Below are 15,824 nucleotides of genomic sequence, written 5' to 3' on the forward strand. Positions count from 1 at the left end.
ATAAAGGTGAGTATCTGTTGGATGTCTCCATCTCTAACACCTAGATGCTTTGAAATCACCTCAGTTATCAGCACCTGGAATTAAGAAATAAATTCTTTCTGGGTTTAATTCCTAACACACGTCAGAATGACGAAGTGATTATTTGCCCGTATGTTGAAAATATACGGTCAGCAAGAAATCCTCAAGTGGTAAAAACTTTGGCGGGTTTTACAAGAAGCATGGCAAATTATTTCAGAATGATGTTTGGTGAAACTGTAACATCTGTACATTTCTATATTTGTTTGGTCAAAGTAAATATTCATATCATGTTACCAGATTTGCTGCATACAATCAAAAGATGCATGCATCTTAAAAAAAAAAAAAAAACCATAGAAGACTAGGTGTATTAGAGTTCACATTTATGTACCCATAAAATGCCTATTTGGATTTTGTTAGTAAAATAAATCTGTGCTGAATTGTTTTAGAGTTTGCACCATGCACTGTATTATGCAACATTTCTTAAATGATGCGCAGGTGCTGATTACTGAAGCGTGTCAGATTTTTAATGAGTCGCCCAACCTTTGTTAAAATCATCAGCCTTTATTCTGTATCGCTTTCATTTTAGCGGAATATCTGATCAAGCGATAGCCAGGATGGATTCATGCCTGTTGAATCAGTCATATTTACCCCTGTAAAGAATCAATGCAAGGACTTGTGTGTGGGTGTGGGTGGGTGTGTGGGTCGCGGGTGCATTTGCATCGGATAAGCGGGCCAGTTCATCCGTCTCTGATGTCTTTGTTACTGGCTCAGAATCCTGCGCACAATCCGTAAGCACCATTTAGCAGCCTTTGATTTTTCTCACAAGGCTTCACCATGTGGGTGGGGGTGTGCCTTTATGTGTGTGTGTGTGTGCGTGTGCGTGTGTGTGCGTGTGTGTGTGCGCATTATAACACAGAGGCAGATTTTGGGACAGCAGCCAAAGCTATGAAGAATATCTTAGAGCCCTGTAATGATTCAGCTCTAGCACTTTATATTTCACTCTATATTTCTCTCTCACTCTTTCTTCACTCTTCTTCATCATATCTCTTGTCCTCTTGCTGGGCCTCACCCTAGGAAACACGTTTTCTAACTAGCTGTAGAGCATGACATAAATTAATATTCTCGGATGGAGTTAAGTGGCTGCCAGTGGAGGACTTGTACAGAGTAGTGATCATGGGGTTACTTGGCATTAGGTTTAAAACCACACCGTGTTGGTTATGGAGCACCATGGCATTTTCTGACTCGCTTTGAAAACAGTTTCATTAAAAATAAGTCGCTTTTAATTGAAATGTGTTATTCCTGAGGTTGCTTAATTGTCTTAGATGAATGAATTCCAACACATGGATTGGTGTTCTTGTTAATAAGGTGTTTAGAAGGTGTGAAATAGAGAAATAAATTGCTTTACAGATGCTGTATATGAACTCATTTTGTCTTCTTAGCTAAAGAGATTCACTTGGTTCCCAGAAAAGTGGATGGTATGCTAGCTAACAAAAGTATTCATAGCCCATTTTGTCACGTTATAACCACAAATTTAAATGTTTTTTATTGGGATTTTATGTAAGAGACCAACACAAAGTATCACATAATTGTGAAGTAGAAGGAAAATGATACATGGTGTAAAATAATTTTTACAAATGAAAATCTGAAAAGTGTGGCATGCATGTATGTATTCAGCTTTTAGACTCGCCATTGCATTTGCTGCCCCGACTTTAAATCAGGATACACACGATGCAATATTCTGTGTCTGTGTATTAGATCGTACAAAGGCACCATGTTGTGAAAACCATCACAGTGATTGTGTTACTGCTTGTCAGCTTATTACAGGTTATTGTCCTATTGATGTGAAATGAGCTCTATAACAGGCAAATGCCACTTGTAAGATGGGTCATATGTGAGTTTTGGGTTGTGTACCGCGCCACGGCTCACTGCGCAGATTACAGAGCGCATTAAAGATCGCCTTTCCTGCTGAGCTCGCTGAGGTTATAGTCCTGCTGGATGTGAGCGGGGTCAGGTCGAGCGCTGTCTGGTAATAACTACACATCAAAATGCCAGTCAGTGGAGAAGCTGGCTCGGGGTGTGTGTGCGTGCGCGTGTGCGCGCGTGCGTGTGTGTGTGATGAAAATTCATTGGAGTAATAATGATCACTCCATCTGTTTCTGCTATCATTCTCTTAGTATTATCCACTTCATTGTGTCTGGAGTCTTACCCCCCACCACCCCCCACCCCTGAAACTGCTAGTGAGGTGTATAAACAAAAACAGAAAGGTTTCCAAGGAGCTGTTAGGCAACGTAACAAGGCAAACAGTGTGTGTGTGTGTGTGTGTGTGTGTGTGTGTGTGTGTGTGTGTGTGTGTGTGTGTGTGTGTGGTTTGGAATTTGAATATGTGGTTAGCCACCTGATTATTCCTAATCCAATAGACAAGTCGATCAACTCGTATATACCATGGTATAAAACACACACACACACACACACACACACACACACACACACACTGTTTCTGCAAAATAGTCCTGATTAAACCAGCAATGAAATGCTTGTGTAAGTACAAAGTGATTCAACAGAAATCTGTTGAACAGTTACTATTGCGAATAACTTGAACATGGTAAAAATCCTGGATGACAGCGGCGTAACTCTGGTCAGATCTTACATGAGCTCCGCATTCTGACGTAAGAGGATGCTCTGATTTCACTCACGAAATACACCTAAAAATAGCAGCCTCTCTTTCTTCCACTGCCTAATTATAAAAGCAGATGAGATAATAATATATACAATAAACAGTTCAATAATTCTGCTACAATGGCTTAGGGCAATTGGTATAAATAGTTTTTTTTTCCCACAAGTGTCCATCAGTGAATATTTGCTAACCTCAACAAACAAGCTCAGTGGTTAAGATGCTGGACTTTCAGGTCTGAGTTCAAATCTCAGCAAACCCCAAGCTGCTGGGCCTTTGTGCAAGGCCATTAACCCTTAACTGCTCATTTGGATCAAATAATGCTGTACATTTTTAAAAGAGACAGAACTGAAATGAATGGACATTTGGTGTCACCTAGATGAGGTTGAGTCTGCTTCTTTTCAAGGTTTTTCTCAAGGTTTCTTTTTTATATCATCTCAGGCAGATCTTTCAGGTTTTTTTTGCTTGCTCATAGTTTTAGAGGCAAACTTATGAATTGAAATATAAAGTCTTAATAGATTTTTTGTAAAGCTGCTTTGTGACCATGTCTATTGCTAAAAGTGCTTAACAAATAAAATAAAATGCACTTGACTTCAACATGCAGATTTTCCCCAACTGTTGTTTCCAAATTGTACTCATTCCTTTTACTTTTACTTTTTTATTATTCTCTGATAAGCTGTTCTATTGACTACATCTTCAATAAAAGAAACAAATGCAAGGATCTGGACCTTTTTTCCCCCCACCCTAAGTTTTTGATGGTTATTGTGAAACCCTGTGTAAATTCTTACTTCAGGTTCTCCTTTCATAATTTGGACCATATTAATAATGAATCGTGTCCCTGGTTCCACATGTTCTTTTCATCCCTGTACGTGTTTCATCCTCTTTTTTTTTTTTTTGCTTTCCTCTAACATCTCAAAAAGCATGCAAGTGATTGGACTTGTGAAGGAGTGTGTTTGGCATTTAATCCCATGTACACTGTCTCAATCACAGTGTTCCCAACATGGGGTCCAAATCCTCTACGTTCCTATAGCATTTATTTAAAAAGGAATAATTGAACGTGCTTTTAAATTCATCTGAATCCCAAAATGCGATACGATTATGAATGTAGAGCTTTGTAGCTTTTGTATAGAATAATTTCCTCAATACTGCCAGTTTACAGATACACAGTGTGGCTACAAATTAAGGTTTATTCTTGAGCTTGGCCTTGAGAAACGATGTTCTCAGGGGGAAAATTATCGCCATTTTATTCTGCATATACATTTTAGTTTTTTTTTTATGTGCAAACGTAGTTTTAGCGAAAGAGCAAGAGATTCGGCATTAATTAAAATTCATCACACTTACTACTAATTATTTCTTTTCCCCTCCTGCTTCCTTTGCTGTTCATAAATATTAAAGCTTCTGACGCTCAGGAATTTTATCAACAGATTTCCTTTTTTTTTTTTCCTCTGGGTTAATTGCAGTGAGGAAATGATTCAAACAGCAAACTTCGAGTTACATGCATTCGCTGGATAGACCAAGAACGTCACCACAGTGCTTACTGTAGAGAGGAACTTCAGCTGTAGTTCAGGAAAGAGATGATCTGTGAGGGCACAGTGTGAAGGAGAGCTGACAGAAGACAAACCGATGAAAGGCAAAGGAAGAGTGTCTATCGGGGAATGATTTTTCTGAAAATAATAATAAGTTCACTCAGCTTGTTAGTGAGAGCTCTTCGATTTGTCTGCTAGAATAGATTACAAATGTAGGCTGATTTTCTTTCTGCACATTTTTTGCAGGGCATTTAAGTTGGAAAAAGGTGGCACATTAAGTTGCAACGTGAAATGATCAGTGTGATTCGTGTTCTGTATCTCTATCAGTGTCTGGTTAGTGCTCCAAATATTCCCATCAATATTTATAATATATCCAAAATTGTGTTAGGACTGAATGGCAAACTGGGAATGGCCTAGACTAGAGGGTGGAGGAAACATTATGTTTTCTATGCATTCCAAAATTCTCACCATTGCATTAGATCAAGTGGTGGAAAGTTTGTAAAATTAAAATGCAAGAATTATTATTGTAAAGGGTGAAAAGGATCAAGATCACAGTAAGGTCGAATGTCTGAAATGTTTATCTTGTTGTGCTATGAGTGTATCTACTGGCGACGCTAATCCCTATAAACTCTACAAACATTAAACCATCCGTTTGTTAAGATAACACACTATAATGAGTATGGAAATACAGACGGACAATCTGAATACATACTTCTTTTACTACTCAAAAGCAGTAATATCTGCTTATTGTTCCTGATTGGACGGTTGGATATTTAAGGCCCAGTACTGCCAAGCTGCCACTCTTGGGCCCTTTGAGCGAGGCCCTTAACCCTGTGTGAATATGCAAAGAAATCATTTCACTGTGCAGTAAGGTGAAAGAATAAACTACCTTTAACCTATAGTCCTTTAAATGTCTGTATATAGATGCATCCTTGGATCGGACGGCCATGAGTTCAAATCCCTGCACCACAAAGCTACAACTGCTGGGTCCCTGTGCAAGGCCCTAACCCTTTAACCTCAGTTGTACTGTAAGTTGCTCAGGATAAGGATAAGGTCTGCCAAACGCTATAAATGGCGCTCATGGCAAATTAGTGACAAGAATGATTAGACCTGTTCTCAGCAAATGCAGGTTTTGGTTTCTTAAATATAAATATCAACCATGGAACTACGCCTGTAGAAACCCTGGGAGACACTAGAAAAAAAAAAGCCCAGAGGTAAAAATGCCGGCACTGTCAGCATGTCATAAATAAATGCTGCAAGCTTCGTATCGGAGCACTCGCATGAGAGTAAACTTTATGGAAAAGCCACACGCTGACAAAAAACACAGAAAAAAATAGCAGGGTCCATATCTGTCTTTGTGACACATTATCTGTTCAAGCTAAATAATGTCTTTCTATTCCGTTACATTCCTGAATACGGGTTGTGTTTTCGCTGTTGGGTTTTCACACGCTGCAGTGGATTTTGATGTAAATTGCGTTTATACGTTCCATATTGCTGTGTTCTCGACATCCAATGGATGCACAGGCTTACAAACCACTTATTGGATTCCTCTTTGCACTGAGCTTAGCGGAAACCTCGCAGTCAGTGATTTATAATCAGATCGATGCCATGCACTTACCTAATACCTGGGTGGTAAATACAGAGCGCAGTGGTAAACATGTGTGGGGGGTGTGTTGGGTTTGAGTTCACAAAGAAGTGGATGGAGATCAAGTATTTAATCTTTAAGTCTCTGAGGGAGTCCAGCAACTACGACTTGGATAACAATCTGTGATAAAGCAGCAAAACAACCCGTTTTAAACTAGAATTGATATTTTAAATTAAAACATGTAATAGTGTGTATTAATTGAACAGATTGAACATTAGCATTGGACTGTGTAATGTAAAAAGTGTTGCTTGTGTAAGCAAAAAAACCAACAACCATATCATAATTAGATTACATGGCTAGCTCTCGCTGATTGATTTTTATTTATTGACAAAAAGCAGTGTTCTTTTTTTTGCTGATATTTCACATTTTTCTGCAGCACACACTCTGATATGGCCCTCTGTTTACCATATGAGGTCATTACATAAAGCATAATACGGCATAATAAAGCATTCGAGACTCAGACACTGAAAACAATCAATCAATCAATCAATCAATCAATCAATCAATCAATAGGCTAGAAATTAACCAAATAGGTAAATACAGTATATCACAAAAGTGAGTGCACCCCTCATATTTCAGCAACCATTTTATTATCTTCTCAAGTAACAATACTATATAAATGATGAAAACTTGAAAATATTTTAGAGTAGTCAATGTGAACACTACTGAGCATCTGTGGGGCATCTGCAACCTGTGCAGCTCTGGTGAATTCCATGCCCAGGAGGATTAAGGCAGTGCTACATAACAATGGTGCTCACACAAAATACTGACACTTTGGACACAGTTTTGACATGTTCACTTAGGGTGCACTCACTTTTGTTGCCAGCTATTTTGACAATAATGGCTGTATGTTGTTATGTTCAGAGGACAGTAAATCTGTACTGCTGTACAAGCTGCACATTGACTACTCTGAAATATATCCAAGTTTCTTTTCTATAGTATCGTCCCTTAAGAAGATACTAAAATGTTTGCTGAAATGTGAAGGGTGCACTCACTTTTAAGATACTGCATAGTGCGTGTCAAAAGTTTGGAAACACTTTCACAGTCTTTTATTGTGTTTGAGTTCACAAAGAAGTGGATGGAGATCAAGTATTTAATCTTTAAGTCTCTGAGGGAGTCCAGCAACTACGACTTGGATAACAATCTGTGATAAAGCAGCAAAACAACCCGTTTTAAACTAGAATTGATATTTTAAATTAAAACATGTAATAGTGTGTATTAATTGAACAGATTGAACATTAGCATTGGACTGTGTAATGTAAAAAGTGTTGCTTGTGTAAGCAAAAAACCAACAACCATATCATAATTAGATTACATGGCTAGCTCGCTGATTGATTTTTATTTATTGACAAAAAGCAGTGTTCTTTTTTTTGCTGATATTTCACATTTTTCTGCAGCACACACTCTGATATGGCCCTCTGTTTACCATATGAGGTCATTACATAAAGCATAATACGGCATAATAAAGCATTCGAGACTCAGACACTGAAAAACAATCAATCAATCAATCAATCAATCAATCAATCAATCAATAGGCTAGAAATTAACCAAATAGGTAAATACAGTATATCACAAAAGTGAGTGCACCCCTCATATTTCAGCAACCATTTTATTATCTTCTCAAGTAACAATACTATATAAATGATGAAAACTTGAAAATATTTTAGAGTAGTCAATGTGAACACTACTGAGCATCTGTGGGGCATCTGCAACCTGTGCAGCTCTGGTGAATTCCATGCCCAGGAGGATTAAGGCAGTGCTACATAACAATGGTGCTCACACAAAATACTGACACTTTGGACACAGTTTTGACATGTTCACTTAGGGTGCACTCACTTTTGTTGCCAGCTATTTTGACAATAATGGCTGTATGTTGTTATGTTCAGAGGACAGTAAATCTGTACTGCTGTACAAGCTGCACATTGACTACTCTGAAATATATCCAAGTTTCTTTTCTATAGTATCGTCCCTTAAGAAGATACTAAAATGTTTGCTGAAATGTGAAGGGTGCACTCACTTTTAAGATACTGCATAGTGCGTGTCAAAAGTTTGGAAACACTTTCACAGTCTTTTATTGTGTTTGAGTCACAGGAGTGTTGCTTTTTTTTTTATAAGCAACAAACTAAGTAAAAGGGACAAACACACTAGAATTGGACAGAGAATAACGGGACAAAGTTAAATTGTAAACAGATGAGTCTAAATTTCACAATTTTGTCTCTAACAGAAGAACTTATGTAAAACAGAGAACTGTACAGAAGATTTTAGCTGACTGTGAAACGTGGTGGAAGCTTTATGGTTTTGGGTTGTATTGAAGCAGAGAAGGATGAAGACTCATTCCGGGTGAAATAAATGCTGAACCATCATGGCTACCATCAATTCTGTCTGAATTGTGGCTGATTGTAACAATTTCACCATACAACAAGACAATGAGCTGAAGCCTATGTCCAAGTAAACGTTATTTAGAGAGCAAACAGTCGGCTGGAGTTTCTATATCATGGAATGGCCAGTGACCACACCTAAATCCTATTAAACTGAAAACCAGAACAGTTTGTAGGTAAACAAATAAATAAATACGAGTAATACTTTGATTATTTTGTATGTTGAAAAACAACTAGAGGAGCTAAATGTAGATGTGAAGCACGCTGTATAGGGCATTGTGTTTATTCAGATCCAGTTATTCAGTTCTGTGCTTTAAATAAGACCATAGTCATTGGGTCAAACAGTTTGGGAAATACAGGGCATGTTTACTTTTATAAAGAGGATATTTAGAAGGATACTTCAGGATGTGTGTGTGTGTGTGTGTGTGTGTGTGTGTGTGTGTGTGTGTGTGTGACTTCTGTAGAGCTAATCTGGGAAAAGAGTGTATATTCACTGTTACTGGATCAATCTGCCAAGTTTTTTTTTACAAACGAAATAGTACAGCTTAAAGCTGGATGATTAAAAAAAAAAAACTTGATTTAAAAAAAGAAAGGAAGGAAACAACTGGAAATGAAGCTAGACAGCCTAAGAAGCCAAGCCCTATTTGGATGAGATTAATTGTGTATGGGATCCAGTTCTTATTTTACACATGGTCTTCTGTGACGGTATTATCTCTGGATTGGCGAAAGTGTTGTTTTTATTCTTTTACAGGCGAAGTTACCTACAGTTGTTCTCGCCAAACTCAGCAGTCGGTTGATAGTTAGGGTGTCATACTAATGCACGTGGCCGTGTTTTTCTGTGCAGACGCTTCTACTCGCCGCATTCAGCCTCGTAGCAAGTTCGAAAAAAAATAAAACTCATACTCCTGTGATGGATGCTCTGCGATTAGGGTTTTATTGTATTTTCAAATTGTCTCTGGAACCACCCCCGAACCCCCCAAATATACTGTAATAAGAGCGAGCTTCTCTTTTGTCCTCCAATGCCGCTTCAACCGATTGGGTGCCATGTTGTGAATGGAACATGATTATATGACAGCGTGATGCAACCCTCCTCCTGTGGACATCTTATTTCCATCTGGATGCAAAAAAGAATTTCATACTTTGATAAACGAATCCAATCTGTCTGTCTGTCTGTCTGTCTGTCTGTCTATCTATCGATCTATCTATCTATCTATCTATCTATCTATCTATCTATCTATCTATCTATCTATCTATCTATCTATCTATCTATCTATCCATCTATCCATCTATCCATCTATCCATCTATCTATCTAATGGATTTTTATCCATTAAATTTGAATCTCAAATGTCATCCTATACCATTCATGAGGGCACTAGGTAGGGTGTTGCCCTCCATTATATCATACTTTATAACGTTGGCTCATACAAAACATAAATTTGCAAGATAAAATTGCCTTTTCCTCAAAAATAAAACTCCTGATAAAGAAAGAAATACTTGCCAGAGCACCCTATTACTGCTATTTCTGTGGAGAGGAAGAAATGATTTAATCTGAAGACATTTGATCAGTCGATGGACTGCACTATTTTTAGTGCCACTCGTGCGTTGCCTCTTGGCTCGCATAGTACCTGGGCAATAAGGGAAGCCTAATTCAGCACTCAGATGCAGTTCATAGAAAAAGCGACTGCCTAGAGGAGACCTTGCTGAGCACTGGAGTTTATCGGTGGCATCAGCTTTTTACCCAAAAGGTTCAATTAAATCAAGGTGCACTGGAATTCCTTTAATTACATAATGAACACTTTCTGGCTTTTGTAAGATTTGTGACAGGCTGAGGTGTGAATGAAATTGGGAGCAATGAGGCAGAGGAAGTAAAGTGGCTTGAAGCAATGTGACACATCCCTCATTTCACCTTTAGTCAGCGGCCTCTGTGGAGACTGAGAGCGTGATGGAAAGAGCGAAGAGGAAGCTAATGTGTCCAAATGAATAGTTGAGGCAGGGGTGAGGTGAAGTAATAAAGGGTCAGTAAAATGCCTTCATTTCCTGCGGTATTAAACCGTCGGAGGTGCTCGGAAAAAAACGAGTTTCGTGTGAGTGAAAATGATGCGAAAGAGTCTGGAAAAAGGCTTAAGAAAGCCACAATTGCTTTAAGAAATGTGTAAGATCCCTAGCAAGAAAGCTGTCGTTAAAAAAAAAATGTAAAAAGGTACAAATGATGATTAAAATGATATGGTATTTGAGTCAAAAACACTTAAATACAAATGACTCCATTTACTACAAAGATTTTCTCAGGAGTTGCTTTAAATCCAACATTCTGCTAGATTCTGCACAGTTTCTGACAACAGCCAATAAGGTACATTAGATCGTTTTTAGTAAAAGTTAAGAAAAGAAAGAAAAGAAATTCCAGTCCGTCAAAAACTGAAAGTGATAAAAAAAAAAAAGCGTAGACTAAGTGAAGATAATAAAAGTTCCCCGACGTAATGAAAGGCGATTCCCCTCATTTCCCAGCAGAAACCCTTATCCTCCACTCCGCCTCGTCTCCCTCACATCAGCACCGACTCTCCTCCAAGTTTAACATTGTTTTTTTCTTTTCATTTAAGATTATTATTGTTACAATATACAGTAATACCACTTATACATGTATTATTATACTGTATTACTGTACAGTGTAATGTTTTTAAAGTTTTATATGAATATTTTCTGGGTCCTGGAACGCATAATCCGAATTTACATTGTTTGTTACGGGGAAATTCGCTTTGTTATACGTATGATTTGGTTTGAGTATACTTATCTGGAACGAATTACATTCACAAACCGAGGTTCCACCGTATATAAATTTACAATATGGAAAATGTGGAAGCTTAGTGTTTAAGGCATTGGATTTTGAATCTGATGGTCATGATTTAAAATCCTAGCCACACCATGCTGCCACTCTTGGGCCCCTGAGTAAGGCCCTTAACTACATAATCTGCTCAGTTATATGAAACTCATGTAATTCCTCGACAATTTATCTCAAATTTATCAATGCTGGTAAATGAGATGCTGTGGTAAGAGCATGAGTACTTTTACTCCAGAATTAATGGAATGGTCTACTTCATCCACTTCGTCCAGTAGTAACATTATAGTAACAGCACATTAGTAAATACCCTTGTAGTTGGCAGTAATGTCAGAGTCAGTGTGCGTTTATAGGAAACAGATGCGAAAAGTCTAAACTGATGTTATATAAGCAATTTTAAGGATTTCAAGAATGACCTAATAACGGTAAGCTAGTTTTAACACTTCTCCACCAAAGCATGTGAGGCACAGCATTGTGTCAAAATGTGTACTTTTTACCTTGCAAAGTATTTGTTAGAATACACTATATGGACAAAAATATTGAGACACATGACTTTTTTCAGTCATATGCGGTTCTTCTTCAAACCGTTAACACAAATTTGGATGCACACCATTTTTTAGGATGTTGAGGCAGGAGCATCAAATTTTCCCTTTACTTTAGCTAGAAGACCCAAACCTGTTCCAGCATGACAACGCCCCTGTACACAAAGTGAGCTCAATAAAGAGATATGCTTAGCATAGGTTGGAGTTCTGTTGAACACCAGTGGGATGAATTGACTGAAAAACACTGACTGCACCCCAGCCCTCCTCACCTCACCTACACCAGTTTCATCACTTCATTGACGTCTTATGGCTGAATGAGCACAAATCTCCACAACCACATTCTAAAATCTAGTGGAACATCTTCCCAGAAGAGTGGAACTTATTACTGTATAGGAGAAAATTGGGATGCATATGTGGAATTGGATTTTCTAATTAATTCTAATTCTAATTAAATGACAAAATGTTTAGAAATGTTCCTAGGTTTTCGTTGTTTGTTCCTCATTAAATATATTAAAACTTTTTATATTCCATTGCTGTGGTTTCCCGGTTCAAAACCCAGGAGGATGCGGAGTGTAATGAGACCAGGCTTTAGTCCCGAGCGAAAACAGGCTATTGATTGTGAATTTGTGGCATCGTAGTGTCGATGGGCCGTGACTGAGAACACACATCTGGAAGGCCAGGGAGTCAATGGCATAGCCTGCTGCACCATTATTTCTCCTGACTTCCAGGAGTAAGTTTGCTGTCAACATGCACAGACTGAACTAGCTGCTAATGAGACCCTTTGAGCTGATTGTAATTATTACCAGACCACAAACACAGATGCACACTTTCCAGTGACAACAGAAACGCTCTCTGTTCACAGAATCACAGCGGTAGATTGCTGGGTAAAATACATTAAAGTTGTGAAAGATGTATACTGATTAAACCTACATGGTCATGACTGTAGAATACTATATTTTACTCTACCTGTATGTTTTAACATGCAAACTTTTAGGTTGATTTTACATTTCTTTAACAGATTCACAGCAGTAGTACAACACATTAAACCTACACACTATACTCCTGCTAGAACAGTCAAAAATTTACCACAGGAAAAATGTGTTCCAGAAAAGAAATGAACTACTTGATGTTGGACTTCTGAGAGAAAGGTCGTGAGTTAAAATCCCAACACCACCAAGCTGCTACTGCTGGGCCCTTGAGCAAGAGCTTTAACCCTAACCTGCTCAGTTGTGTAAATAAGATTATTATTTAAGTTGCTCTGGATAAGAGTTTCTGCCAAATTCAATAAATTTAATGTACGTATAATATTTTTATAAGGTCTTATTTGTATGAACCAAATGGAGATGAAGCTTTTTTTATAATAACAAATATTTTAGCCTTTTTTCTCTACACAAAGTAAACAAAAAAAAAACAAGGGCATTTGGTCCGTTAAATATTTTGAAGTATTTATCAGTAAAATCTGCTGAGATTTAAAGTATATAATTTACCAAAATGACAACACTGATCTCTAAAAAGGTTCTTCAGCTTCTTGTTCAGGGGAAACTTATAAACGCTTCTATGTGGAACCGAACCTTTCAGAGAAGGTTCATAATACGATGGAGATAAGCTTTCCTGTTTTCCTAACCTGGTAACTTTTGTTGTAACATTGTGTGTTAACTCGAATGGTACATTTTTTTATCTGAAGTGAAGAATAAAAAGTTGTGTTGATTTGTGAGTAAAAAGTTGAGTCGTAAATTCAGTCTCAGGTGTCAAAGTTGAGACAAGAATCGAGTCAAGTGTTGATTAAGGAGTCCAAAAATTAATCGACTGAAATTTGGATTTAGGGGTCGAGTCTATATTTAAAAATAATTCCTCAAGCTGATCTCAATTCTTAAGCGTCGTCTTAATTCAATCCATTTTTATTTGTATAGTGTTTCCAACAATGGACTTTGTCTTAAAATCGCTTTAAATACATAGAGGTTATAAAGTAAACATGTCTTTATACTGTACACTTGCATTGTTTTCCATGATGCCTCTTACTGTTACCCACTGCTACACCGCTGCACTGCATCTCTTACTAATGCACAAATTACAATATTCTACCAAATATTGCCCTTTTACACACAAATAGTAGCCTCCTTGTTTATCTTAACATTTGCACATTTACAGTAATTTTTTCTTTCTTTCGGCATCTCCCATTAGGGGTCGCCACAGCGGCTCATTCATGATCTGCATGTTTGATTTGGCACATGTTTTTACGCTGGATGCCCTTCCTAACGCAACCCTCCCCATTTATCCGGGCTTGGGACCGGCACTAAGAGTGCACTGGCTTGTGCAACCCTAATGGCTGGGGTTGATTCCCTGACCGGGAATAAAACCCGGGACACAGCGGTGAGAGCGCCGCATCCTAACCACTAAATATTTGTAATATATATTGCACCTTTGCAATCCCATAATACGTTTTTTGCATATACATATGTATATTTCATATTTATTAGATTTATTTATTTATGTACATAGCTATTTGCACTTCTGGTTAGATGTTACCTGCAATTCATTGGCCATCTACTTGTATTCTGCACAATGACAATAAAGTTGTCTATTGTACTATAATCTCAGTTTAGTGCCTATAAATCTGTTCCTTATACTTTCACATTTATCACTAATAAGCGAGCCAGTGGTGACTATAGCAAGCAGGTGGTAGCTCAGTGGACTTTCGACCAGCAGGACACAAGTTCAAATCCTAGCATCACCAAGGTGCCAGTGCTGGGCCAGTGCTGGGCCCTGGGTCCTAAACCCTCAACTGCTCGGTTGTAAGTGGATAAGTGGTCTACCATAAGTGGTCTACCATAAATGTAAATGCAAGGAAATACTCCATGAGATGTTGTGTGGAAGAAACCCTGAGAGAAACCAGACTCAAAAGTCGATTCTTGACTCCTTAAAAGTCCATTGTTAAGTCTAGAGTCATACGACCAGGTTTTAAGGCAAATCAGATTTACTGTCATTACTCTCCTCACACACACACACACACACACACACACACACACACACACACACACACACACAGGGAATGCAATAGAATTCTCCCAGAGATACGGTGCTACACCTAAGACGCAGCAGTGACAGAAATCGCAGTACATAAAAATAAATGCAAACCAAATAATGTTCTAATTAATAAATAGTAGAGTGAACCGTATTGCAGAGAAGCACTTGCAGCGTTGGTTCCAATGGCTCTAAGTAAATAATGTACGATGTGTACATGTGTTTGCGTAGCGAATGCTGTGTTAGTGTAGTGGGATGTTTACTGTATGTTGTATTAATTAGCCCTGTGAGAGCGTGAGTGGAGAGAGAGAGTGATGAAGAAGGAGGGTGGAGAAAACAGGTTGAAGCAGGCGTGTGTCGTAATGAGCTCACTTGAGAGGGGAGGTAATGGGACTGTAATTGGATTTCAATTTAGACATCTACTTGAACATTACAGTAGACTTACACCCTTTACACACACACATTTTGTCTTCCAGCTTTGTCTATCACAGTGTGAGTGAAAAGCTGGACTGAAAGAGCAGGTGAGGAGAAAGTGAGTACAGGAGGATGATAGGTGCTCGAGGGAGAAGGTGAAATGGGAAGATCGTGTACGTTGCATGTGTGTGTGTGTTTGTGTGTGTGTGGAGAGAACGTGTTCTCTCAGGAAGAGTTATTTTAAGCTGTGATGCTCGGCGTAGAACGGAGGAGTGGGAGGATGGATGTGCGGAAAAGTGATGAGGGTGAATATGATGTGGGCCATCCTGCACTTCTCTTTTTTGCCTTTATCATCGGTTATTTCTCACTTCAATCTGCTGCATTGCCTCAGCTGAAGATCCAGACCATTTTTGTCATTGTAAAAGCACTTTGACTTTGGTGTGAGATCGTTTTGGATCATCGTTTTGGACACAATTCTTTTTAACTTAACAATATTTTTTTTTGTCGATAAGACAAAATTGCTACATCACAATATTTGTCGAACTTGAACATCAGCTCATCTGTTTCCTCAGTTTAACAATCATTATTTTTTTGCTCATCTCCAAGAAGGGCTTCATTCCCTTCAGTTTGACTGTGGATCCAAAGCTTAACCCAGGAACACTAGGTGTGTTGCAAAGACACACCATGGATTCTAGTCCATGTCCATGAGAGGTTTAAGGAAGCTAAAGAACCAGGTATCATAGATTTAAGAGACTAAAAGACACCAGAGTACAACAGA

At 38.3% G+C, this 15,824-nt stretch overlaps 1 protein-coding gene across 6 annotated transcripts in view; it reads left to right on the forward strand.

Annotated features, from left to right (window-relative positions):
• The window catches only part of lrp8 (low density lipoprotein receptor-related protein 8, apolipoprotein e receptor), a 195,740-nt gene that overhangs the window by 14,662 nt on the left and 165,254 nt on the right, over positions 1 to 15,824 (forward strand). The gene's annotated exons all lie outside the window — the stretch shown is intronic.

Source organism: Silurus meridionalis, chromosome 1, assembly GCF_014805685.1.
Source record: "Silurus meridionalis isolate SWU-2019-XX chromosome 1, ASM1480568v1, whole genome shotgun sequence".
Taxonomy (NCBI): domain Eukaryota; kingdom Metazoa; phylum Chordata; class Actinopteri; order Siluriformes; family Siluridae; genus Silurus; species Silurus meridionalis.